Source organism: Hippopotamus amphibius, chromosome 12 (genome assembly GCF_030028045.1).
Source record: "Hippopotamus amphibius kiboko isolate mHipAmp2 chromosome 12, mHipAmp2.hap2, whole genome shotgun sequence".
Lineage (NCBI taxonomy): Eukaryota > Metazoa > Chordata > Mammalia > Artiodactyla > Hippopotamidae > Hippopotamus > Hippopotamus amphibius.
Window position 1 is genome coordinate 25,398,183 of NC_080197.1, and position 24,920 is coordinate 25,423,102.

Here is a 24,920-nt window from a genome sequence, read left to right on the forward strand (position 1 = left end):
GACACTCTGTTAAGTGAAATAAGCCAGCCACAAAAAGATGATTCCACTTATATGAAGTACCTAGAGTAGTCAAAACCAGAGACAGAAAGTAGAATGAATGGTGGTTAACTGGGCTCACAGGAGGAGAAAATGGGGAGTTATTGTTTATTATTGGGTAGAGTTTCAATTTTGCAAGATGAAAAGAGATGGGGGGGGTGGATGGTGGTGGTGATTGCACAATGATATGAATGTCTTAATACCACTGAAACATATACACTTAAAAATTGTTACTATGGTAAATGTTAAGTGTACTGTAACACAATTTCTTTTAAAAAGGCAATGCCACTTGCTCTTCTGGGTTACTTATTCTCAGGGAAACAGGCTACCAATTAGCAGATAGCCCTATAAAAAGGTCTATGTGGCAAGGAATTGAGACCTCCTGCCAAGAGCCAGCACCAACCTGACAGCCACGTAAGAAAGACACCTTAGAGGCTAATTCTCCAGCCCCAGGAGCCTTCATATGACTGCAAAGTCTTTCTTTCCTTCTTTCCCTCTTTCTTTCTTTCTTTTTGGTTCTGCTGGGTCTTAGTTGCAGCTCATGGGCTCCTTAGCTGTGGCACGCGAACTCTTAGTTGTGATATGCATGGGGGATCTAGTTCCCTGACCTGAGATTGAACCTGGGCCCCCTACACTGGGAGTGCAGTCTTAACCATTGCGCCACCAGGGAAGTCCCTCAGCCAACATTTTGACTGTGACCTCAAGAGACCCAAGGTCAGACCCATCCAGTTAAGTAAGCCACTTTTGAATTTCTATCCGATAGAAACTATGTAAAATAAAAAATTTGTCATTTTAAGCAGCTAAATTTTGGGATACTTTGTTATGCACCAATAGATAACTAATACAATAGTAAAACCAATGGATGAAAGATTATTGGAAAATAGGTATTTATAGGGCCTCAAAGTATTATCCCACATTTTACTTACTGATTATGAAGTGAAAAGTATACAATTATTATGGACATCTTGCAGTATCACATTAACCAAGTAAATAAACTTACCAACACCATTAGAGTGACATTCCACCACTGATGTGCCACTGGATATAATGGGGGAAAAAAAAAAAAGAGTATACAAAAATATCACCTAGATTACTATTATTGCCCCCAAAATGTATGACCTGAATCTGATAATGAGGAAATAATTATATCCAAAATACATGTCACTCTACCAGTCACCTGGCCTGGACTCTTAAAAAATTAACATTAAAAACTAAAATGACAAGGGAATTCCCTGGCAGTCCAGTAGTTAGGACTTGGCACTTTCACTGCCAGGGCCCAGGTTCAATCTCTGGTCGAGGAACTAAGATCCTGCAAGCTGCACGGCAAAAACAAAACAAAAAAAAGAAAAAAGGAAAAAGAAAAAAAAAAAAAGAAAAGACACTAAAGAGACAAAAGAACAAAATGTGTGAACCTTGATTGAATTCTATACCTGGGGACAAAAACACAAAAGACTTGGTGACAAGTGGGGAAATCTGAATATGAATATTAGATGACATTATGGAAGACTTCCCTGGTGGCATAGTGGTTAAGAATCTCCTGCCAATGCAGGGGATGTGGGTTCAAGCCCTGGTCCAGGAATATTCCACATGCCATGGAGCAACTAAGCCTGTGAGCCACAGCTACTGAGCCTGCGCCCTCTAGGGCCCATGTACCACAACTACTGAGCCCACGTGCTGCAACTACTGAAGCCCAAGCACCTAGAGCCCGTGCTATACGATAGAAGCCACCACAATGAGAAGCCTGCACACTACAATGAACAGTAGTCCCTACTCACCACAACTAGAGAAAGCCCAAGTACAGCAACAAAGACCCAATGCAGCCAAAAATAAATTTTAAAAAGATAAATCATAAAATAAAATAATCACTATTTGAAAAAAATGTAACGTATCTGGGAATTAAAAAAAAAAAAAACAAAAACACAAACACTGACTCTTAACTCACACCATGCACAAAAGATAAACCAAAATTGATGGCTGACCTAAATGTAAGAATCCAAGTTATTACATTTCTAGAGGAATATATAGCATAAAATCAATATGGCATTGGTTAGCAAAAGAGTTCTTATAATGTACCTACAAAAAAGGAAATCAATGAAAAGACAAATTTCATTAAGATAAACAGATGACACTATGGAACTCTTTAATTTTCTTAGAAGTACTAACACCTACTATTGTGGTTATATAGGAAAACACCCTTTTTTCTTGGGAAGAAGTAATGTAAAAGTGTTTAGGGGTGAAATATCATGATGGCTGCAAATGAGTTTCTCATGGTTCAGCAAAATTAAAAGTACATTCAGAGAAAAAATAAATGTGGCAAGAGGTCAATATAAGCAAGGTGTTCACAGGTATTCACTATACTATTTTTTTCAATTTTTCTACAGATTTGATTTTTTCAAAATAAAGAACTGATTAAAAGAAGAGTACCCTATCACAATGAGATACCATGACACTCAGATTAGAATAACAAACAAGAAAATACTGACAATATCAAGGGCTGGGAAGGATGCAAAGCATCCTCATGTACTGCTGGTTGAAATGCAAAATGGTACATTCAATCTAGACAACATTTTGCCCATTTTTAATTAAATTCGACACATTTACCACATGCCCCAACAATCCCATTCTGAGATATTTACCTCAGAGCAGGGGTTCTCAATCAGAGGCTATCTTGTCCTCTGGACATTTTTTTTTTTAAACAATTGTGGAGGTGGGTGCTACTGTCATCTATGGGCAGAAGCCAGGGATGTTACTAAACGCCCTACAATGTGAAAGCTGGCCCCTCCACAACAAAGAATTATCCAGACCAACATGTCACAGTACCAAGACTGAGAAACCATGCCCAGAGAAATAAAAACATATGTCCAGGGACTTCCCTGGTGTTGCAATGGTTAAGAATCTGTCTGCCAATGCCAGGGACACAGGTTTGATCCCTGGTCTGGGAACATTCCACTTGCCACAGAGCAACTAAGCCAGTGTGACACAACTACTGAGCCTGTGCTCTAGAGCCCGCATGCCACAACTACTGGTTCTATGTGCCCAGGCACCTACAGCCCCATACTCCGCAACAATAGATGCTACCACGATAAGAAGCCCATGCAACACAATGAAGAGTGGCTCCCACTCGCCACAACTAGAGAAAACCCACATGCAGCAACAAAGACCCAAAGCAGCCAAAAAACAAACAAGAAAAAAAATACATCCATATAAAATCTGTACAAGAATGTTTATAGCAACTCTATTCACAACTGCAAAATATGTGAAACAATCCAATCTCCCTCAATAGGTATATCGATAAACTGTGGTACACTCATACACTGGAATACTACTCAGCAATAAATTTTTTTAAAAAAATGCAACAACTTGAAGGAATTTCAAAGGCATCACACGGAGTGGAACCCAGTTTCAAAAAGTTTACATACATACTATTCCATTTACCTGACAGTCTCCAAAGGACAAAACTAAAGGAATAGAGAACAAATTTCTGGCTGCCAGAGGTTAAGAACTGAAGGTGGGTACAACTACAAAAATACAGCACAAGGAAGATTTTTGGTGTGATGAAATTGTTCTGTATCCTGATTATGGTATTAGTTACAAGAATCAATAAATGTGTTAAAATTCATACAACCATACACCCAAAAGAAGCCAATCTTACTGTATGATGAATTTTTAAAACATTTAAAACATTAATTAAAAATTTTAAAAGATAGATTGGTTCAAGATGGTGGAGTAGAAGGACATGTGCTCACTCCCTCTTGCAAGAGCACCAGAATCACAACTAGACAGGAAGACACAAACTCACCAAAAAAAGAGATCCCACATCCAAAGACAAAGGAGAAGCTGCAATGAGATGGTAGGAGGGGCACAACTGTGATAAAATCAAATCCCATAACCACTGGGTGGGCGACTCACAAACTGGAGAACAATTATACCACAGAAGTCCACCCACTGGAGTGAGGGTTCCAAGCCCCATGTCAGGCTTCCCAACCTGGGGGGGGGGGGGGGGGGGGGGGGCCAGCAACAGGAGGAGGAATCCCCAGAGAATCAGACTTTGAAGACCAGTGAGACTTGACTGCAGGACTTCAACAGGACTAGGGAAACAGAGACTCCACTCTTGGAGGGCACACACAAAGTAGTGTGTACACACCAGGACCCAGAGGGAAGGAGCAGTGACCGTATAGGAGATAAACTAGACTTACCTGCTAGTGTTGGAGGGTCTCCTGCAGAGGCAGGGGGCAGCTGTGGCTCACTGCAGGGACAAGGACACTGGCAGCAGAAGTTCTGGGAGGTACTCATTGGCATGATCCCTCCCAGAGTCCGCCACTGGCCCCTGCCAAAGAGCCTGTAAGCTCCAATGCTGGGTCACCTCAGGCCAAACAATCAACAGGGAGGGAACTCAGCCCCATCCATTAGCAGACAAACAGATTAAAGTTTTACTGAGCTCTCCCCACCAGAGCAACACCCAGCTCTACCCACCACCAGTCCCTCCAGTCCCAGAAAGCCTGCACAAGTCTCTTAAATAGCCTCCTCCACCAGAGGGCAGACAGCAGTAGCAAGAAGAACTATAATTCCACAGCCTGCAACACAAAAACCACAGCCACAGAAAGACAGACAAAATGAAAAGGCAGAGGACTTTCTACCAGACGAAGGAACAAGATAAAATTCCAGAAAAACAACTAAATGAAGAGGAGATAAGGGACCCTTTCAGAAAAAGAATTCAGAATAATGATGGTGAAGACTCAGGATCTTAGAAGAAGAATGAAGATGTAAGAAATGTTTAACAAAGACCTAGAAGAATTAAAGAACAAACAGAGATGAACAATACAATAACTGAAATGAAAAATATGTTAGAAGGAATCAACAGCAGAATAACTGAGGCAGAAGGATGGATAAGTGACCTGGAAAAGAAAATGGTGGAAATCACTGCCACATAACACAATAAAGAAAAAGAATGAAAAGAAATGAAGGCTAAGAGACCTCTGGGACAACATTAAATGCACCAATATTCACAGTATAGGGGTTCCAGAAGGAGAAGAGAAAGAAAAAGGACCTGAGAAAATATTTGAAGAGATTATAGTTGAAAACTTCCCTAACATGAGGAGGGAAATAGCACCCAAGTCCAGGAAGCACAGAGTCCCAGGCAGGATAAACCCAAGAAGAAACATGCAAAGACACACAGTAATCAAATTGACAAAAATTAAAGACAAAGAAAAATTATTAAAAGCAACAAGGGAAAAACGACAAATAACATACAACGGAACTCCCATAAGGTTAACAGCTGATTTCTCAGCAGAAACTCTGCAAGCCAGAAGGGAGTGGCATGATATATTTAAAGGGATGAAAGGGAAGAACCTACAACCAAGAATACTCTACCCAGCAAGGATCTCATTCAGATTTGACAGAGAAATCAAAAGCTTCACAGACAAGCAAAAGCTAAGAGAATTCAGCACCACCAAACCAGCCCTACAACAAATGCTAAAGGAACTTCTCTAAGCGGGAAACACAAGAGAAGAAAAGGACCTACAAAAACAAACCCAAAACAATGAGGAAAATGGTAACAGGAACATACATATTGATAATTACCTTGAATGTAAATGGATTAAATGCTCCAACCAAAAGACACACCAGACTGGCTGAATGCATACAAAAACAAGACGTATATATGCTGTCTACAAGAGACCCACTTCAGACCTAGGGACACATACAGACTGAAAGTGAGGGGATGGAAAAAGATATTCCATGCAAATGGAAATCAAAACAAAGCTGGAGTAGTGATACTCATATCAGATAAAATAGACTTTAAATTAAAGAATGTTGCAAGAGACAAGGAAGGACACTATATAATGATCAAGGGCTCCATCCAAGAAGATATAACAATTGTAAATATATATGCACCCAACACAGGAGCACCTCAATACATAAGGCAAATGCTAACAACTATAAAACAGGAAATCGACAGTAACACAATAATAGTGGGGGACTTTAACACCTCACTTATACCAATAGACAGATCATCCAGACAGAAAATTAATAAGGAAACACAACCTTTAAATGACACAATAAACCACACAGATTTAATTGATATTTATAGGACATTCCATCTAAAAACAGCAGATTACACTTTCTTCTCAAGTGCACACAGAACATTCTCCAGGATAGATCACATCCTGGGGTCACAAATCAAGCCCAAGTAAATTTAAGAAAACTGAAATGGTATCAAGCATCTTTTGCAACCACAACACTATGAGATTAGAAATCAATTACAGGAAAAATAAACTGTAAAAAACACAAACACATGGAGGCTAAACAATATGCTACTAAATAACCAAGAGATTCCTGAAGAAATAAAAGAGGAAATCAAAAAATACCTGGAGACAAATGACAGTGAAAACATCATGATCCAAAACCTATGGGATGCAGCAAAAGCAGTTCTAAGAGAGAAGTTTATAACAATACAATCCTACCTCCTAAAGAAGCCACCAGAAAACTACTAGAGCTAATGAATGAATTTGATAAAGTTGCAGGATACCAAATTAACACAGAGAAATCTCTTGCATTTCTATACACTAACAATGAAAGATCAGAAGGAGAAATTAAGGAAACAACCCCACTCACCACTGCAACAAAAAGAATAAAATACTAGGAATAAACCTAACTAATGAGATAAAAGACCTGTATGCAGAAATCTACAGGACACTGATGAAAGAAATCAAAGATGACACAGATGGACAGATACACCATGTTCTTGGACTGGAAGAATCAATATTGTGAAAATGACTATACTACCCAAAGCAATCTATAGATTCAAATGCAATCCCCATCAAATTAACAATGGCATTTTTTACAGAACTAGAACAAAAAATCCTAAAATTTGTATGGAGACACAAAAGACCCCAAATAGTCAAAGCAATCTTGAGGAGGAAAAAAAACAAAACAAAAAAACGGAGCTGGAGGAATCAGACTCCCTGACTTCTGACTATACTACAAAACTACAGTAATCAAGACAATATGGTACTGGCACAAAAAAAGAAATATAAATCAATGGAACAGGATAGGAAGCCCAGAGATAAACCCATGTACCTATGGTCAACTAATCTATGACAAAGGAGGCAAGGATATACAATGGAGAAAAGACAGCTTCTTCAATAAGTGGTGCTGGGAAAACTGAACGGCTGTATGTAAAAGAATGAAATTAGAACACTCCCTAACACCAGACACAAAAATAAGCTCAATATGGATTAAAGACTTAAATGTAAGGCCAGACACTATAAAACTCCTAGAGGAAAACATAGGAAGGACACTCTTTGACATAAATCACAGCAAGATCTTTTTTTGACCCACCTCCTAGAGTAATGGAAATAAAAACAAAAATAAACAAGTGGGACCTCATGAAACTTAAAAGCTTTTGCCCAGCAAAGGAAACTATAAACAAGATGAAAAGACAAACCTCAGAGTGGGAGAAAATATTTGCAAATGAATCAACAGACAAAGGACTAATCTCCAAAATATATAAACAGTTCATGCAGCTCAATATCAAAAAAGCAAACAACAGTATGAAGGTTTCTTAAAAAACTAAAAATTAATTACCGTATGACCCAGCAATCCCACTACCAGGCATATACCCAGAGAAAACCATAATTTAAAAAGACACATGCACTCCAATGTTCATGGCAGCACTATTTATAATAGCCAGGTCATGGAAGCAACCTAAATGTCCATCAACAGACAAGTGGATAAAGAAGATGTGGTACATATATACAAGGGAGTATTACTCAGCCATAAAAAGGAACAAAACTGGGTCATCTGTAGAGACCTGGTTGGACCTAGAGACTGTCATACAGAGTGAAGTAAATCAGAAAAACAAATATTGTATATTAATGCATATGTGTGGAATCTAGAAAAATGGTACATATCAACCCATTTGCAAGGCAGAAATAGAGACACAGATGTAGAGAACAAACATATGGACACCGAGGGGGGAAAGCAGGGGGGGCTGGGGTGGGATGAATTAAGAGATTGGAATTGCCATATATAAATTACTAACAAGAAAAAAAAAATCACAGTGTACATTTTAAATATATGCAGTTTATTCTATGTCAATTATATGTTAATAAAATTCTTTTTAAAAAAAGATATCCAAAAAAATTTTTTAAGAGTAAAAAAAAAAAACAATTTTTAAGGCACTGTGTTGAATAGTGTCTCCCCCAAAATTTATGTCCACCTGGAACCCAGAATTTGACTTTACTTGGTCTTATAGGATCTTTGTAAATGTAATCAAGTTAAGATGAAGTTATACTGAATCAAGGTAAAGATGGAGACAGAGATTGGAGAGATGTATACACAAGACAAGGAAGGCCAGCAACCATCAGAAGCATAGAACAGACTCTCCCTCTGAGAAGTTCCAACCCCAGTGACACCTTATTTTGGTCTTTTAAACTCCTAAAATGTGAAAAAATAAAGTTGTGTTGTTTTAAACTGCCCAATTTGTGGTAATTTGTTACAGCAGTCCTACGAAACTAACATACCCTATGATTCTATTTACAGGACATTCTGGAAAAGGCAAAAACTATTCAGACAGAAATCACATCAGTGCTAAGGAATGGGGATGGGGAGAGATGAATAACTACAAAAGAGCACAAGTAACGATTTCAAGAGTTTGTCAAAATTCAGAGACTTGTATACCTAAAAAGCATGAATTTTATTATGTGTAAGTTACATCTCAACAAACCTGTCTACAAAAAACGAGTATTCCTAATGTGAATGAAAAAAAGTGCTCAATCTAGTTTCTACAACAAAAAGAAAAAAAAATTCACATTAGATCTCCTATATATCTTGGGGAGATCTCTCCAGGACCCATTCTTCCTTTCTACTATCTCTTTTCTATCTCTATATCTCACTGCTAGTTTAACCTATCTTTTTAATGTCCCTTTCATTTTATAATCTATTCTTGTTTCACCTACTCTAGCTCCTCCTAAAACTCAATTTCTAAAGCCAATTTCAACTTTGCCTCCATCTACAGCTTTAAAATTCATACAGAGATGGAGACAGATGCCTCTGCATGAATTTCCTATGGAAAACTGACTTTTTACATGATTTTTTAAAAAGCTTTCACAATCAAATACAGTGGTGTAGAGCCTGTACCTTCACCTACTAAACCACTGTGACTTGAACCAACGAAGATATCAGTTTGAATCTAAAATCTAGTACAATATTAGTCTATTACTTATTAGTCTGTCAGTTACAAAGAAACTTAAAATACGGCCAATTCTTAACACTTTTATATCATTTTGAGTAATGTTTACTATCACACCAGAAAAATGTGACAGAATGTCTAACGGTAAAAAGAAGGTGCTAAAACACTGCCAGCAATAAAAACTAACCTTAACATCTTCCTGAAAGGCAGTGGAAAGAAAAATGTTACATTTCACAAGCTTATTTCAGTAACATCTTCGCCCATAAGATAAGCAACAAATTACATTTCTAGCCTTATTTTAAAATACATATCCTATTTATAGATAAATTATTAAATAACCAGGATATTATGAAATTTCCCTGGTTTATTTTCAGGAATAACATATCCAACATAATCAGTTATTTTCAGAGGCCACAACTATTGTGACCCAGAAAACCCTTCAATAACTTCATACAGGCCTATAAGCTAAAGTACACAGTGCTATTCAGAGAACTAAAACCAAATGAAGTCAAACTCTCACCCTTACTAAAATACTGAAGCATATACTATAACTGTGAATACTGTGGCCCCATGGATAGGGCCACTCAGCCAAATTTCCAAATCCCTACTCAAAAGAGTTATGTTTCAAAGGACCTGTTCTGAAAAATCTGTCTTCATTCACTACTGTGAAGAATGGACTCCAGGGACTTCCCTGGTGGTCCAGTGGTTAAGACTCTGTGCTCCCAATGCAGGGGGCCAGGGTTTGATTTCTGGTCAGGGAACTAGATCCTGCGTGCCACAACTAAAGATCCCGCATGTCGCCACGAAGATTCCTGCATGCGGCAACAAAGATCCTGCATGCCGCAACTAAGACCTGGTACAGCCAAATAAATAAATAAATAAATAAATAATTTATTAAGAATGGACTCCAGCCTCAATCCAGTTGGAAATGGAAATATAGGAGTTGGTAATGGTTCTTATGTATGCAACCAGTAGCCACACTACCCAGCTGGGTTGAAAACTAACTCCTGCTCACTGGGGCCACAGCAGCAGAGACTAAGGAGCAATGTTTAGATCCCATTCTTGACTAATGATAGCAAAGGAGCTAAATCTGGTGTACGGATTGACAAAGGTATTGTCAGAGGGACTAAGAGTTCTTTGGGTTGGGGTAGTAAGTAAATACTCATTTCCATAACTTAATTTCTCAACAAAAGGAGAGAAAATGAACTCAAATCCACTCATGATGGGGAAAAACTGCTTTCTTATTTACTGGAGAAAGTTACCTTAATAGGGAAGTAGGATGTGGACCATCCCCTATCCCCCACAACAGTGATACCTTGGCTCTGAACATCATGTAATGATCTCAGATCATTGAAAGTTCTTTCCCATTTTCCAGCCAAACGGGAATCCAGTGTGGATTCTAAAGCATATATATAAAAAGACAATTATCTTATTCAAGGAGAAACACAGGAAATTACAACTTTCAAGGTTCAACGGTACAAAAGAGTTTAAAGAAACTGGCGCCAGAATTGGAACTTTTACCATTCATTTGCAGGTTGAACACTGTACCCAGTACTGCAGAAGGCAATTTTCTCCCAGTTCTCCCAAACAGCTTTCTGACAAACATTTTAATATTAACTACTATTACAAGCTGTGTCCTGGCCTTGACTATTTACTGCTACAGTTTAAAGGATTTGACATGCCACAATAAATATAACTACTGTTGCACTACTATAAATATTGCTCTCTTTTGCAACCAATGCTTGTGTGAAATTATACAACCCAATTAAATATAAAGTTGAATTCCCTGGCTTCCAAGAAACTTGTTTCTATCTTATTTATTTATTTGGTTGCACCAGGTCTTAGTTGTAGCAGATGGGCTCCTTAGTTGCGGCTTGTGGACTCCTTAGTTGTGGCAGGCTAACTCTTAGTTGAAGCATGCATGTGGGATCTAGTTCCCTGATCAGGGATAGAATCCGGGTCCGCTGCACTGGAAGCGCAGAGTCTTATCCACTGGCGCCACCAGGGGAGCCCCTCTGACTATCTCTTAAAACCCATGAATTCTCCTCAAAATAAGATCCTGGATAGCCACCATCCCTATCCTCCCAGCAAACCTTTCTCAGATCATTTTCACACATTATTTAAGAACTATCCAGTAAACCAGATGTCAATACTAATGAGCTAATAAGTACTGTCTATGTATACTTTATAAACAAATTCATGCATTTATGTTAAAAGAACTAAAAAAGTACCATTTTAAACACTGTATTAAAAGCCCAGAAAAAACATTAGAGAGAGGATCATTTACTTCCAAGAGCCCTAAATACTGGGTGGGAGGGAAGAATAACAAATTAACACTTACCCATTAGGAAACAAATAGGATTATAAAAACAGAGCCAATTCTACATTACAATTTGGGTCTGGAGATTTTCACCTTAGTATATTCTATTCCAAGACTACCTCTTCTACTATGAGTCCCAAAGGAACTGAATAAAAATATCATTTCAAAGAAGGCACAATACCACACACATCTTATTCTCACAGATTAACATACGGAAATCCAGGAAAGTTAAATGGATTGCCCAATTAAGCAAAGATTTCTTAGCTATGACACCAAAAGTACCATCCATAAAAGAAAAAGTTGAGAAATTAAGCCTCATTAAAATTAGGAACTTCTACTCTTCAAAAGATACTATGAAGAAAATGAAAAGACAAGCAAAAGGCTGGGAGAATATATTTGTAAAATACATATCTGATAAAGGACTTACATCCAGAATTCACAAAGAACTTGATAATAAGACAAACAACCCAGCCAAAATGGATTGTCCAAGGTCAGAACAGAAGATGCAGCCAAAAACTAAGATCTCTAGCCTTGCTCAATGTTAATTCCATGATTTAAAACCACAGTTCCATAAATGAGCCAAAAATAAAAAACAAACAAAAAACAGGGAAACAAAAGGAAAAAACAACAACAACAACTTATTGCTGTACTTGAACTTATGCAGTTTGGTCCTTTGCAAAATTATTAAAATATATATTGAGTTTAGGACTACTCCTAAATCCTTCTTGAACAACAACAACAACAAAAAACCCTAACAAAGAGCACAGTCTCCAAACAAGAAACCCTAAATAATCATCTCACAAGATCAAGCAATCACGGAAATGATTAAAGCAGACTTTTTCCCTTCAGAATTACAAAAGGTAAAACTCTTGTCTGGATATTTCAGGCTGATTCATATTTTCTTAGGCAAGCAGTAACACCAAGTCCCCTAAGAGTCAAATTTCTTTTAATAAGATCCCATATTTTCCTTCCCCAAAATAAAATTTAGATGACACAGAGACTTCTTTGCCTAAAGCTTAATCCTTTATAAATGTTTACCCCACCAAGTAAATGGTTAAAAGAGAACAAAGAATTCCCAAACTAGAGAATAATATAATGAAGGTCCTGCCCCAATGAACCTTCACCTTTCCAGAAAGTGCTACTTTTAACATTTTATCAAACACTCATTTACTGAGGGTCTATATATTAGAGAATGGTTCTAGGTGCTTTGTCAATAGGAAAGAAAGAGGAAAAGTACGAGACCCAGAAGATGCAGGCTACAGCCTACAAGATAATTAAGACACCAAAAAACCCAAACAACCCGATTAAAAAATGAGCAAAGGAACTGAATAGACATTTCTGCAAAAAAGATACAAATAGCACATGAAAAGACACACTCAATATCACTAATCACTAAGGAAATGAAAATCAAAACCACGAGATACCACTTCTCCCATTAGAATGACTATTCTTTATTAAAAAAAGAAAGAAAGAAAGAGAAATGAAAAGTTGGCATGGGTGCAGAAAATTGGAGCTCTTGTGAACTGCTGGTGGGAATGTAAAATGGTATAGCTGCTGTGGAAAACACTATGATGGATCCTAAAAAAAGTAACATGGAATTACTAACAATAAGGTCCTACTATATAACACAGGGAACTATATTCAATATCCTGGGATAAACTATAATGGAAAAGAACACAAAAAAGAATGTATATATATGCATAACTGAGTCACTTTGCTGTACAGCAGAAACTAACATTGTAAATCAACTATATTTCAATAAAAAAATAAATTTAAAAACAACAAAAATCCATGGAATTACTACTTATCTACCAATTCCACTTCTGGGAATATACCTAAAAGAACTGAAAGGAGGGACTCGAACAGATATTTATACAGCCACATTCATAGCATCATTATTCACAATAGCCAAAAGGTAACCCAAATGTCCATCAATAGATGAACTGATAAACAAAATGTGATATACACATAAAATGGAATATTATTCAGCTTTTAAAAAGGAATAAAATTCTGAAACATGCTACAACATGAACTCTGAAGACATTACACTAAGTTAAATACGCCAGACACAAAGGACAAACATCGTATGATTCTACTTACATGAGGTACCTAGAACAGTCAAATTCTATATAGAGATAAAAATTAGCACAGTGGTTACCAGGGACTAGATGGGACTAGCATTATTGTTTAATAATAGGTACAGAGTTTCAGTCTGGAATGATGAAATTCTGGAGATGCATAGTGGTTAACAGATGTACAGCAATGTGAATACATTTAATGTCCCCGAACTGAACACTTAAAACGGTTACATTTGTAAATTTTATGTTATATACATTTTGCCACAATGACAAACAAAAAATAATCAGGACAGATAAGTTCATCATTTTCTTTGCCCCTTAGAAATGAAAACATCAATTTATATAGTAAAATCAACAAACAGGGCAGACTGAACATATGTGCTGTATCTCCATACTCTCCCCAAACTGCAACAAGATAAATAAAGGGAAAAAGTTTATTTAACCCTGAAGGGCAAAGATAAAGGGAGAAAGACAAAGGGACTGTAGATCAATGTCAGCAATATTCTGGACAATGAAAAGCAGTAGTATCTAGGTTCTGCACATTTCAATACATACATAATACAGTTTTTAATTAAGATCTATAGTAATTCTTTCCTTCCAGAAATTCAAGGGAAAAAAAGATAATCTAGGATTTCCCTTTGACTACTAGCTTTCCACAGAAGCAAATGCAGCTAATCCCTCTTCCACCTTCTTTTCCTTCCAAAGCAGACCTATAATCAAATGAATCACCTAAAAATCCCTTTTAATTTTCAGAACAAATGAACTCCAAAATCTAGGTTAGGCCATGCTTCAAAAGTTAAAAAAATAAAAAACAAATCCCTTTTCTATTAAATGACACTTAGATTTACCTCAACTTGATGCTATTGCTGCACCTCTATGATGGCGGCAACTTTGCCTACTTTTCAGAGGCTTAGTTCAGTATTCTTATTCGTTGATGAGGGAAATGTCTCTCAAATATTCTGAATACTCAGGCTATATCTAACACACTATTCAACTTACTTACTAAAAAGACTACTTACAATAACTACATTTTGCATTTTAGTGAAGAATAAGTAATTAACTTTCCTGGCATGTCAAGAAAATTTTCATGAGAAAGTATAAACAGAACAAAAGGCCTGGTGAAAATTAAATCCTAAAAATCACTTTCTCTGGTTATACAAAATAAACACATTCCACCTTTCTATATTTATCAGTTTCTTTAAACATTCTGAATCATAAATTAATCACTGTGTCAAGTTTCTGCAACAAAATTCTACATCTTTTCCATGAGAAAACCTTTTGTCAGTGTTTCCAAACCTTGGTAAACACAAAAATTTTGTGTTTAAACTAAAGTCTACAGAAACTCATCAGAAGTTAACTGAGCTGACCAAGAATGTGAAAGTAGAAATGTAACAAGCAGTTGAACTACTTTGATTTTTCCTTTTCTATTCTTCTTGTGAAGCTGGGAAATCGTAAGACTACGTACGTGATCCATCATTAGAGAGTGCTGGGGCTGAGAATAATGAAGGTCCACAACATGAAAAAAGAGGGAGAGCCTCTTTAGCATTATCCTCAAATATAGCAGTTTTTTACAAAAGAATGAATATGAGGAAAGCTTTCAAAATCTGCTCTCTTTACTGCACGGTCCCACTGTCACAGGGTGACCCAAATACAAGCTTTTGTCTCCCACTTTCCGCTCTCACTACCACCTCCCTAGCCTGGTCTCCCTGCCTCCAGACCCTAGCAACCCTAGTAAATACTATAGACCTCAGTAATACCAAATGAATCTTCATAAAATACCACTTCATCATGTCAGTCTATAGGACTTAAGGTTATCCCAAAATAAGAAGGCTGGTGAAGGGAAGCAGAATTTGTCACCCTAAAATATGCCACTTTGGCAAAAGGATTATTTTGAGCTAAAAACAATCAAAATTCAGCAGATTCAGGAAAAGCTCTTTACCTCCCCACAACTGCCTAAATTTACACTGGAAAGGCGGCCTGCACCAGCAAGAGAACTATTACCAGAGATACCGTTTTACCTAAGAAACTCACCTACATAACAACAGGGCAATCTTTATTTTCCAAACATCTCCTCTCCTCTTCCTTTGTACCCCCAGCCTCGTACACCTTTCCTTAGCTCAGGATGTTTCTATAAGCCTCTATTAGCTGGCTGCCCTTTGGGTCTCACACTTTTATGGGGCTCCTGTACTGTATTTAGGAAATCTGTTTTTCTCCTGTTAACCTGTCATATCAATTATTAGACCTGCCAAAGAACCTAGAAGGGAAGAAGAGAAATTTTTTCTGCCCCTACACCGGTCTCTCAACTTTTCCAAACTTTCTCTTCTTACCAGGACCACACAAACCCTCTCCAGATTAATCTAAATTCACTGCACTTCCACCATCTCAAGTCCATTCCTACTATTTTGCCCATTCTGAATCCCAGTTTTAAATAACTTCCCTCCTCCTCTTTGCCTTAATTATTCTGTATACCCAGCATTCAGCCCTAGACTGCTCTAAGGTATCACTTAAACTTTAAAAATCTCTATGTGGGTAAGGACTTTCTTCCCAGAGGGCAGGGAACATCGGTTATGCTGCAAAAAGTCAATCCCCAGATCAGAGGCTGCAGAATGGCAACCCACAAGACAAATCCTGCCCATGGTGGTAATTTGTTTGGCTCACTGTGTTTTTACAAATTAAGTTGCCAACATTAAAAAAAAAAAAAATCTCACAAAAGCTGGAATTTCAGCTTCTCTTTAGAAAAAAGTTAAGATGTTCAGGCCAAACTCTGTCTACACACCACCCCCCTCTGTCCCCTGCCAGATCAACAGTGAGCCAACACTGAATTACACATATTTTAAAATGATGAATTTCACCTCAATTTAAAAAAAAGTGAGGGCTTCCCTGGTGGTACAGTGGTTGAGAATCCACCTGCCAATGCAGGGAACACGGGTTCAATCCCTGGGCAGGGAAGATCCCACATGCCGCGGAGCAACTAAGCCCGTGAGCCACAAGAGAAGCTACCACAATGAGAAGCCCACACACCGCAACGAAGAGTAGCCCCTGCTCACCACGACTAGAGAAAGCGTGCCTGCAGCAACAAAGACCCAATGCGGCCAAAAAAAATTTTTTTAAATAAAAACAAAGAAGTTAAGCAACTTGGTCAAGGTCATACTGACAGGACACGATAGAGCCAGAATTCAAAATCAGACAATCTAACTTCAACACACACTGTTAACTCCTACAATATGATTCCTTTAGACTATCATCCTTTCCTCTGTGACCAACGGAACTGACTCCATGGAACGAAGAATCAAAAGACTAAATTTTAGAGCCTGTTCTTTCTTCACACAAATGACTAAGAAGCAAACCACAGTTAACCCAAATGCAGACGGCATTTCTGGATTTTCTTCTTCGTCTTAAAAGAAAAATTCTTCTGTAACTGATCAAGTTTAAGGAATCCAATAAAATAATATATATTTGTTATCAGACTATTTCCAGAGTAAGGTAAGATCAATATGCAGATGAATTCTTAGTTTAAAACTACAAAATGGACTTCCCTGGTAGCACAGTAGTTAAGAATCTGCCTGCCAATGCAGGGGACACAGGTTTCATCCCTGGTCTCGGAAGATCCCACATGCTTCGGAGCAACAAAGCCCCTATGCCACAACTACTGAGCTTGCACTCTAGAGCCCGTGAGCCACAACTAATGATGAGCCCACCCTCTGCAACTACTGAAGCCTGCGTGCCTACAGCCAGTGCTCTGCAACAAGAGACGCTACTGCAATGAGAAGCCCGCGCACTGCAATGAAGAGTAGTCCCCGCTCTCCACAACCACAGAAAGCCCGTGCGCAACAAAGACCCAACACAGCCCATAAATAAAAGTAAATAAATTTTAAAAAATTTAAATTTTTTAAAAATTAAAAAAACAAAAACAAAAAAAACCTACAAAATGATGATACAGTACAAAACTCCCTCTCTTTCCTGGGGTAGAAGGTTATATCTATTAGGGTAAACAGTTTGCAGACGTGAAAAAAATTGTAACTTTCTTGAGGGCAGGGGCTGCTTTCTCGAGTTCCTGCAATGGCTAGCAAAAAGCAGCAGTTAGCACATATTCAACTGTATTAAAAGAACCAAGAAATCCAAGTATCTTAAATTGCAATGCAACGAAATCTTCACTATAGCATTTATCATCTTGCTTTTTACAATAATTACTGGTGAACAAGTTTGTTTTCCTGACAGAAAACACAAAATCCTTGAGGCAGAGTACCCCTTGGGACCTAGCGTAACAGGGACTCAATAAATGCTTGTGGAATATTACAAACTTAACATTTCTATACTTAGATTTCCTGCAAGTCTCTCTACCAATGTTTAAAGTAGAACTTAAGGGAATTCTCTGGTGGTCCAGTAGTTAGGACTCTGTGCTTCCATTGCAGGGGGCACGGGTTCAATCCCTGGTCAGGGAACTAAGATCCTGCAAGTTACGCAGTGCAGGCAAGAAAAAATAAAAAAATAAAGTAGAACTTCAAATAAAATGGCTTCTCATTTATAAAGCACTGGATATTATGAAGTCCTATTATAAGATATTTCTGAGACCAGTCCTATATCAACAAAGCCCTGAAAAATTAGCGAGCCAGCATATGAAGCACACAGAATAATCAAAGAGCTAGAAGGAGAGAGCATTGTGTTCATACTTACAATAGACAAGTAATGCGGTCCAGAGAAATTTAATCAAATTGCTCAATATCACAGAATTTAAGTAAGAAGCAATACCAAGGCCAGAACCCATCTCTCCTGAATGTTGGCCCAGTTTTCTTTCCACAAAGAACTACTCTGTGAGCTCAGGATAAAGTGGATACTTTTAGAAATATTTTAATGATATTTGGTATGGAGAATGTTCTTTCCCAGTACATAACTTTTTGTGAAGTATTACATCACCATTTAAAGATATGAAATTTGCCTTGTTCCATTAACTGCAGATAACACTATCTTTTTCCCTTTTGTTCTACATATTTTTCTCATTTTCATGTCCTTCCTTTCATTATCCTCTGAGAATTCTTCTCTCTTATTTATCTACTTTCTCTCTTATCCACTTCCCTTCCCTAGTATCTCTCACAAAGCACCCCACCTTCTCCTTTTCTCTCCATAATTGTAAAAAACAAAAAACAAAAACAGATTAAGCACATATTTGATTACAGCCATGACCTGGGATGCCATAATAAGCAAGTCACAGTCTTGGTCTCTCAGCATTTATAAGGCAATTTGTTAATAAAAATATACACTAAACAAAAAGGGTCACACAGTTGAATGAATAATAAACATTTTATTATTGAGATGTTTACAATGGAGACAAGAAGCTAAGTATGAATGAAATACTTACATGAAGAGAGGTGGTAATGACAATAGTCACAAGGTTAGGGTTAGGCAAATGAAAGGGATCTTCTCTTCCTATTCAGCTTTCTCACCAACCAATTCATGTGCTCTACTTTATTCACTCCCTAGTCTCTTAATGCTTGACTTTTCCTATGCTCTACTCTTTTTCTTAACCAGTAGTCTTTCTTTTCTCTTTTTTCACTCCTGATCTTTTAAAATGAATGTCTTGTCCTGTTTTCCTCTTCAATATCCTTGCCAACTCCTCCCACCTTGTGAGTCTAGATAATGCCTTAAGCTGTGAATTCATTTTTTTCTGAAGATTTAATATGTATTATTTTATTGGGTGGGCCAAAAAGTTCGTTTTGGTTTACCTGTAATATCTTACGGGGAAACGAATGAACTTTTTGGCCAACCCAATATTTGATCCTCACAACAATGCCAGGGAGGCAGGTAGGAATCAACACATCTATTTTACAGATATATACACTGAGTCATGTCAAGATTAAATAATTAGCCAACAATCAGTTTGTCAGTGGCAAAATCAAATCAGAACCCAGACCTTTCCTTTCCAAGTCCTCTATTCTTTTTCCATTGAACCATATTGTCTTCTTTTTAATTCCTACACTTTTTAACCATATACATGTCTGGACAAGTATACAGAGATAAATGTTTATAAAACAGCACAAGTAGGACAAGTGTGTGTATGTCTAGGCAAGCTAGAAAAACAGAAAAGTCAGAGGACCCAAATTAAGAGTACACTGTGGCTCACAGGCTAATCCTTGCAGAGGCAGCTTTGGGTTTCAAATCCATGTGGAAATTGTCTATTTCTTCAACCAACTGATGTAGCCAGCATCAACACTGGTGTCTCCCCATACCTCCCCACAGCTGTTAACATGACCAGGGCTCACCCTCAGCACCGTTCCTGCCCTCCAATCTCTCTCACAGGCATGCCACCATACCTGAAGTTTTCACTGTCTGAAGTCACTTCTTTGAGTTAAGGTGGTGTCTCCAGAAGGCCACTGTTAAATGCATGTTACCTGAGAGAGGAAGGAGGGTCCATTAACACATTATTCCTATGGTTAAACACATCAGATCAGCAATGACCTTGGGAGCCTGGCAGCACAATGTTCTTTAAAAAGTTTCATGAGATAGATAATTTTTGATGGAGCAGGCAGGATTAAAAAGGTGAGTTGGGGAGAAAATGACTCACACAAAGTATGGGGTGACCCCCACCTGAGTAAGGCTACATGGCTAAACGAGGATGGCCATATAAACACATATTCTACCTACTGGGGTCACAGTAAAGACTATCCCTGCAACTTGGAAGCTCCTAGGGATAAGAAAAGAAAAAGTACTCCAAGGTTTTGAGTATAGTCAGTTCCGAAAAGCAAAATGCTGAGTTGGCAGCAGTTCTCCAAGGACAGTACACTGCTAGACTGAAAGGATAGAGGCAAGGAACAGCTTCTGGTTAACTACTTCTCGTTGTGAGGCTAGTTTCCAACCCGACATTTTTAGCTGAGGACTGACCTCTCAACCAGAGAATGCTGCAATCCAATTCTGCAACTCCCCTTGCTAATTTATATTCACTCAAAGCCAGTATCATTTACAGCCACAAAAATCAACATGCCTTTACTGAGTGCTTATTATGAGCCCAGAATTTGGCTAGGTGCTATAAATACAGGAGAAAAAACAAAAAAAACAACGTTTATATACTTTTGCCTTAACTCATATAAAGGAAACCAATCCCCAAAACCCAAAGAGAGAGAAGGGTGAGGAACAAGAAAGGAAGCTGGGGGGGGGGGGGGGGGTGGTGGTGACTATTTCCTATGAGAATACTAACACAAATTTCTTAAGCCAGAATGAACACAACAAAACTCACTTTTACACCAAAGTTCCTTGTTAAACTCTTAACTAAACAATCAAGAGGCTCAGGCTAGAAATACTTTCTTCTTTTGGTCTAATACCAAAAGCTCTTTAGTAGCACACATTCATCTTGATACGCTGGAGAACAGGCTAAGAGTTACAAAACTTGGTTCCACTTCTAGCTCTGATTCTTAACTAATTCTGTTTTGTTTTGTTTTTAAACAAACAGAAAACTAACAGGTTGGATTAGTCTAAGAATAGCATATACCTGGCACATATACTATCCACTAGATAACTCGTGTCCACAGGAGGCATCACTAATCAATCATAACTCACTTTCCCAGAGAAACCATATGACCAAAATCCTTCTCAATACAGGGCTTCTGGCAGCTACTTCAAATGAAAGTTGGCCCATAAAACAAAATATATCTGCCACTGCAGACTGTAGGTAATCTCCACAGCCTCTTCCAACTCTAAAATTCTAAAACCAAGTTTCTGAGGGTGGGAGAAAAACACTTCCAACAAGCTTAAATCAACAGTATTGATAGTCATAAATTTCAATCTCCCAATTCTACAAATTGCACCTGATCAAGGATGCTAATGAACAATACATTCTGATGCTATTAACATACATAACCTGGTAATATTATTCTGATTTGCTAAAGGGTTCTTTTGACAGAAAAGGAACCTATTACCCAGACTGGCCCTAAAGAAATCCTCATATAAAAATAGGGCAACAATATTGCACTAGTAAAGAACTAAAACCAATCCCTTGATCATCCCCACAGCCTCTCTACAAGGTCAAGCCTTTCACTTCTCACCTAGACCTCTGCAACAGCCATTGTACCATCCTTTCTCTCTTATCACCAGAGCAATCTTTCTAAAGCAAACATCTACTCATATCACTTTCGGATTCAAAAATCTGTATCTATTGCTAACAACATAAAACAAGTTTTCTCACATTATACTTAGAACTTTTCATATAGGAGCCTTTCACCTTTCTGGCCTCACATCCACAATGCTCTCCTTCCCCATCCCACTCCCTGCTCCCTTTTTCTTCCACAATCCTCTGCATTTATGTACAGTAGTAAGGTGTTTCCTCTGTCTTGCCCTGTCCCCATCGCAATCACACTCCTACTCATCACCTAACACCCAACTTAGGTCCAGGAGCAGATCCTTCCTCCTTCGTAGGTCAACCCGGACACAACTGGTTACTTCCTCTTCTGTCTCAAAGCTTTTTGGCTTATCTAAACTATTGTTTGTCTCAATGGCAAGTTTTAATCATCAAGGCCAATGGAAATGTATTAAATCTATCTCAAGGAATGAGGCCCTGAAATTTCTACTTTTCAAAAGCTCCCCTAATTATTCTAATGGTCAAATTTGGGGGCTACAGGGCTTCCTAGGTGGCGCAGTGGTTAAGAATCTGCCTGCCAATGCAGGGGACACGGGTTCGAGCCCTGCTCCAGGAAGATCCCACATGTCGCGGAGCAACTAGCCTGTGCGCCACAACTATTGAGCCTGCATTTTAGGGCCCGTGAGCCACAACTACTGAGCCCATGTGCTGCAACTACTGAAGCCCACACGCCTAGAGCCCGTGCTCCGCCAACAAGAGAAATCAGGGCAATGAGGAGCTCACACACCACAGCAGAGTAGCTCCCACTTACTGCAACTAAAGAAAGCCCGCACACAGCAAAAAGGACCCAACACAGCCAATAAAATAAATAAATAAACTGGGGGGCTACTGATTTGTCTCCTCCAACAGGTGTAAAGATATTTCTTTAACTAATGTAGAAATAATTTACTCTAGAATACACTTAAGAAGTATTCTGCACTTGTTTATTTCATATCATATCCTTGTTGACTTGACTCATATGCTGAAGATGAAGGAATTCCTTTTGGACTCACACCCAAAAAACTTACATTCACTGTCCAAAAAAGGTGAAGTTCCACCTTCATTTCTAAATCTTAAAAATGAAGTAATTGTACCTTGAGTAAACCTATGAATACACAGTGAAGGCTCTCACCAGAGCTGCCATGAGAACTTTATTTCGGCTGAGAAACAAATCCTTAGCCCATTTTGAGGGTGGAAATACACTGCCTTTAGTACTTCCTTAAGATCTAATTACATTAGGAATACATGTGAGACTTCAACTAAGTACAATGATAGGTGGCTGGCTCAAGTGCCTTGGTAATTTTCAAAGAAAAATCCCACTCTTCCTTCCCCTCCCCTCACTCCCAAAAAAGTATAATGAAAGCTGTAGAATAATGGCAGAAAATCTAACAAGATTAAAATATGAATATAACCAAGACAACAAAATTGAGTCGTTACTGGAGAATCGTGGATTTCAGGTAGTTTGCAAATTCACCTGGTCACATCGCTAACTTTAGGCCCAATGTCTACCTGGGGCACACAGACCCTGTGTTTATCTCTGAGTCCCGGCCCGGAGCTAAGTCTGAAAACTTGTCCCCCACTTAGTCCCCTCTAAGTAATGCCCTCATCACGGCTACTTTTTTCTTCTCTCCTCTAAAGAAAAAGGTACTCTCAGGAGGCAGGGCAGTGACATCTACACGTCTGCAAAACTCGGCGCCGCGAGGCGCCGACGGGTCCGCGGCGGAGGACGCCGGGGCCGGGACCACCACGCTGGGGGACAATGGAGAGAGGAGTGGAGTGGAAGAGAGAAGAGAGGCAGCCGCTGTACTGGGCCCCTCTCGCGAGTGGGGGCTCCGAAAACTCTCGGGAAGGGCAGCGGGTGGCAGGTGGGCCCAGCCACCGCCCCTCGCAGGGCCACGTCGCCCGCGCCGGCCGCTGCCGCCCGGCCCCGCGCCTAGGCCGGGCCGCGGGAGAGTGGCCCCCGGGCGGGGCTGAGGGGCTCCAGGCCGGACCCCGCGGGCGCCCGCTGCGGCCCAGTCATCTCATAACTTGGCGCCCGCGAGGCGAGGGGCTCCGGACGCCTAAGCCCAAGCGTGGCCGCTCAGTGCGTCCTGCCGACCCACTCCCGCCGAGCCCCTGCCACTAGCCCGAGCTCCCCGCGCCCCCCACGGGCACCGGCTCTGAGGAGGGAGGAAGCAGCCGCTGCTCTAGGGTCCCGGCTGACGCGCCGCACTCCTCCACCCCTCGTTCTCCTCGGACACGCTTATCCAGCACCTCCCCTCTCCCCAGAACTGCCTCCAGTCCGCCCGCGGGTTTTTACCTGGACTCGGGGCGTCGGCGACTCTTCAGTCCCTGGACTAAGATGGCAGCCGGTCCCGATCCCGGACCACAGCTACTAGAGCGAGTCGTCGGCCAACGCGCAGGCGCCTCCAGCTCGGGAGCGAGCCGGACTACAAGCCCCAGAAGGCCTTGCGCACTAGCCTGCAGCCGGCACGAAGAGCTGGCGGAGGCTGGTGAGCGCAGCTAAATCCGAGTTTGCACTCAGCCAGGTGGGAGGGACTCTTGGATTGCTCCCGGTACCTCTAGGCTTTTTTAAAAACCCTCCTCGTCACACAGCAGAACCTGTAAAGGCTGTAGCTGCGGATCCAAAACTCTACTGTGCATCAGAATCACCTGAAGGGCTTGTGAAAACTTAAGACTACTGGGCCCCACCCCCAGAGTTTCTAATTCATCAGATCTGGGATAGGATCTAATAATTTTAATAATTTACATTTCTGACAAGCCCTCTGGTGTACTACTGGTAGGAGATCACATTTTGAGAACCACTGAACTGTAGCTTAATCCCTAAGAAAGTACACTCGGGAGTTATTTTGATTGGATTCAACTCCACCTTTTAACAGGGTGCACTTAGGAGTGATGAAAATAGCTTACACGTAAGTGGTGCCAGCATGGCAGGTGTTCTAAGGGCTGATCCATAAGATTTTTAAAAAATATTTATTTATTTACTTAGGCTGCGCCAGGTCTTAATTGCCGCACACAGGATCTTCGTTGTGGCAGGCATGCAGCATCTAGATCCTCGACCCGGTTCCCCCCACCTTGGGAGGGACCACCGCTGAAACCCAGGGCCGCGCGTTGGGAGCGCGGAGTCTTACCCAGTGGACCATCAGGGAAGTCCCCTGATCAATAAGATTCTTTAATCCTCACAACAAATCT

At 39.6% G+C, this 24,920-nt stretch overlaps 1 protein-coding gene across 4 annotated transcripts in view; it reads right to left on the reverse strand.

Annotated features, from left to right (window-relative positions):
- Positions 1-24,108, reverse strand: part of ITCH (itchy E3 ubiquitin protein ligase) — a 126,753-nt gene extending 102,645 nt beyond the window's left edge. For 3 of the 4 annotated variants that reach the window (XR_009048337.1, XM_057701145.1, XM_057701143.1), the window contains exons 1-2: positions 24,028-24,108; positions 19,933-20,010 (exon numbers count right to left, since the gene is read on the reverse strand). The gene's annotated coding sequence lies outside the window, so the exon portion shown is untranslated. The remainder of the gene's footprint in view (positions 1-19,932; positions 20,011-24,027) is intronic. The other variant, XM_057701144.1, reaches the window with a different exon arrangement.
- Between the last annotated feature and the right edge of the window lie 812 nt (positions 24,109-24,920).